At 35.8% G+C, this 4,047-nt stretch overlaps 2 long non-coding RNA genes across 2 annotated transcripts; both read left to right on the forward strand.

Annotated features, from left to right (window-relative positions):
• Positions 1-1,375: 1,375 nt before the first annotated feature.
• LOC114790668 (uncharacterized) lies at positions 1,376-2,465 on the forward strand. Its single transcript, XR_003749854.1, has 3 exons — positions 1,376-2,115; positions 2,222-2,343; positions 2,431-2,465. It is a non-coding gene; the product is annotated as an uncharacterized LOC114790668 (long non-coding RNA).
• A 9-nt stretch (positions 2,466-2,474) lies between these two features.
• LOC114790669 (uncharacterized) lies at positions 2,475-3,012 on the forward strand. Its single transcript, XR_003749855.1, has 3 exons — positions 2,475-2,536; positions 2,651-2,709; positions 2,835-3,012. It is a non-coding gene; the product is annotated as an uncharacterized LOC114790669 (long non-coding RNA).
• The last annotated feature ends 1,035 nt before the right edge of the window (positions 3,013-4,047 follow it).

The following is a 4,047-nucleotide window of genomic DNA, read 5'->3' on the forward strand; positions in this document are numbered from 1 at the left end:
ACAACATACACTTGTAAAAAACCTTAGAATAAAAAAACACAATCTGATTGCAAAAAGTTTTTGTTGTAGAAGTGCAACTGAGGTAGATTTGGTGCAGAAGACAACATACCAAATATAAAAGCTACATTTTCTACAACATACACTTACAAAACTACTTAGCAGAAACTAGGTGATGTCTGGCTCATCTGAATCCTCCACCTGGAATGCACAAAGAGTGTCCAACTGTAAACATGTCTAGTAATGAATTACATCATCAGAATTTTTTGGTTAACTATCACTTTAATATAGTATCATACTTAACCAGGTAGGCCTTTTCAGTTTACACTGAATTGGCCCAAATTTAAAAACTAGACAAGAACATACATGGAGAATTTGCAACAGTAGAGAAAAAAAGTTGAATATATGTGGTTATGGTAATTTGTTAATGAAGCTAAGATTAAAAAAACCCTGATAAGCACAAAAACTGATCCTGTTTGGTGAGTGCACCGAGTACTTTACATCCATTGCCATTATTTTGCAAGACGGCAAATCAAAATAAATAAAATAAATAAAGCTCCTTCAAAAAGAAATGTTAAAATTATAATTTATAGGAAATAAAAACAATAAATGAATAAGTCAAAACACAAAAAATAATACATACCTGATTTCAAAACCAAGTATTTGTTGCATGAAATATGCAACAGAGATAGATTGTAAAAAATGTAAATGTAAACATTTAAATGCTTTAACTTCACAATGTTTCATTGTGTAAAGTGCAACTGAGGTAGGTCTAACAACTTACCAAATGTTTAAACTACATGTTAAACAATAGACACTTGTAAACAACCTTAAAATAAACTAAATCTGATTACAAATATCAAGTTTCTGTTGTAAGAGTGCAACTGGGGTAGATCTGGTGCAGAAGACAACCTACTAAATGTAAAACTGCTGTAAACTACATGTTTAGCTTATAAAACAAATTGAGATAAACAGAGGAAGTGACAATATTAAAGTAACAACCTACCAAATGTTTAAACTACATGTTTAACAACATACACTTGTAAAAAACCTTAGAATAAAAAAATACAATCTGATTGCAAAAAGTTTTTGTTGTAGAAGTGCAACTGAGGTAGATTTGGTGCAGAAGACAACATACCAAATATAAAAGCTACATTTTCTACAACATACGCTTACAAAACTACTTAGCAGGAACTAGGTGATGTCTGGCTCATCTGAATCCTCCACCTGGAATGCACAAAGAGTGTCCAACTGTAAACATGTCTAGTAATGAATTACATCATCAGATCATTTTTGGTTAACTATCACTTTAATATAGTATCATACTTAACCAGGTAGGCCTTTTCAGTTTACACCGAATTGGCCCAAATTTAAAAACTAGACAAGAACATACATGGAGAATTTGCAACAGTAGAGAAAAAAAGTTGAATATATGTGGTTATGGTAATTTGTTAATGAAGCTAAGATTAAAAAAAACCCTGATAATCACAAAAACTGATCCTGTTTGGTGAGTGCACCGAGTACTTACATTCCATGTCTTAAAAAACTGTGGGTCATCTTCACGTAAGTACACTGCTAGGGCACGAAGAACCAATTCAATGCAGGGTTACGTGTGAAGCTGTTAAAAATATCTAAAGTAAACGAAAAAAGGATACTTACCACATTCACAGACTCTGCATCCACTTTAGCCTACAAGGCCAAAAATATGTAAATGTTAATGCCAGCTTGCCGGTGTCTCTACCATCCCTAGTTTTCACAACTCTTATTATTAACTATTTTTCCAATGTATTGCTAACTTTGTGTCATTATCCTTAACGTAATGGATAAAAGTTAGTAGTACTGTTCGGGTTTACAGTGCACGTTCCACTTCTCCCCCCTTTCTCCTCTCATCCGTGGTGCACTCCCTACCTTATTTCCACCGAATGGAGGTGATCCACAGCAACAACATCATGGTTACCGGGCAGGGTGAAGTGAAAATCGGTGAGTATTGCCCTGGTCCTCCAACTCCAATAAATTGGAGTGTAATGTTCTCTCATTTCTTTCTACAGGTGACTTGGGAGCAGCAGTCAGCTTCAGCGACATACACAGATGAAGAGAGCTCTCTGGTGTTCTCCACCGGTGAGTCCTTTTCCAGACCTCATGTGTATATATGTTTGTGATTTGTATAGGATGGCCCGGAGGTGATTCGTTTTTGGTTAAATCGTTTTCTGCCATCCTTTCTAAGAAAACCAGGCAGACGGTCATTCCCGCGGACCAGGAGGAGGAGGAGGAGAGGCAGATTGGGACTGAGAGCCACTCACCAGAACAACATGGGGTGGCATTTGGCCTGCTGACTAAAACGAACAGGTAATGCCCTGTCATGTCATGCCCCAAACTCTTTCTGCTGTGATGTTTCTGATCAGGTCTGATTTTGTTTCTGGCTGTGTGTTGCAGGATGTTCACCTCTTCTGTCTACGGTCCTGTTTTCTTTTGCATCAGTTTGCTGAGTGCATACTCGGTGCGTCCCACCACTGGCACAAGAAGAAGAGCCGTAAACAAGGTGAGAGCTGAAACTGTTCTGGATTGTAATTAGCTTCATGTTGAAATATTTTGCTGAGGACATTGAAGCAATAGAAATATGTCGAGATGTTGATGTGAATTTGTCTGTGTTTAGACATCCTGGATAAGCTTTGCTGTCAATGTGGGTTTGTGGAAACAGATGACCTACAATGGGTAATTATATTAAATTTAACATGAATGGTATTTCCAGATATGTTGTTGCTTAAAACACATAATGAAAAAGGAACATGTAAATATTTAAAAAAATGAACATGTTTTTTTTATTTTTTAATGTTCAGATTGCCTGCAATAGTTGCAACAAGTGGTTCCATCAGGGATGCGTCAACTCTGCAGCAGTGGACAAAGAATAGCAATGCGTTGTGTGCATATTTTATTTTTATTTCATTCTGTTGAAACGCCCCTTTTTACTTTAATTTTTGTTGTATGTTCAATTGATTTTATTAAAACTGTACATAGTTCCATGTTGACTTTTTATTAAATTATTTGAATTAAATTGCTTTTGCCTAATTAATTACTGTAGCATAAATTGTTTTACTTATTATATGTATGTGCAAATTATATTTGACCCATATTACATGTTTGATTTAAATATTAAAATGTAATAGATCTGACAATTATTTAGCATTTTTTTCATTGTTATAAAACACATAACTTTATCTGGCATAAAATATTTGTAAGCGTTTTATTTGAAACTGAAATAAATTGTCCTTCCACTGTTACACACTGACTGGTTATTGTGTTTGAATGTGGCTCTGTTAAAGAGGAGGAGGGGAATTTATTGTTTATTCAGGGGAGTTTCTTCTGCAGTTTTTTTTTTTCTGAAGCAAACTAAAAGTCACCTTGAAGTGATGTTCAAAATTACAATTCACAACAGCATATGTGAAGACAATATAATTCATTTTTCATGCTCAAGAGACTAAAATTACACATGGAACGATGTAAACATTCAACTTTATAAGACCAAGATGAAACAGGAGAAGGATCTGTTCCCAGAGTTGATATATACACTACTCACAATAAGATAGGGATATTGTAAGAGACTTAGTGGATGTCATTTATACGATGTTTGTTTCACTTTTGGACATTTTTGGGATAGGGAGGCAATTATGTTGGTTTGATAGACAAACACATTTTGTGTTTTCCACGTAATGGTCTCATTGTGTACAGGTGTGCCTTATATTGGGGCCAATACCAAGAGACAACCTTTCTCAACGTGGCATCAAATTCAACATTCTGTGGTCATAAGAAGCTGGTATTGTCAGTAAATCATTCAAACAGCCATAAAACCACAATGTCACTTAATGGATGAGAGGCATCACCAGGCAGTCAGATGTTGCTCGTGAACTTTATGTGTCTCAAAGTGTCATCAGCAGACTTGCATCAAGACACAGGACTACTGGCAGAGATCATGACAGACCCAGCAGTGGAGCCCCACAAGTGACAGACTGGAATGATGACCATTACCTAAGGACCTACATACTCAGACATCAT

This window comes from Denticeps clupeoides, chromosome 5, assembly GCF_900700375.1.
Source record: "Denticeps clupeoides chromosome 5, fDenClu1.1, whole genome shotgun sequence".
Lineage (NCBI taxonomy): Eukaryota > Metazoa > Chordata > Actinopteri > Clupeiformes > Denticipitidae > Denticeps > Denticeps clupeoides.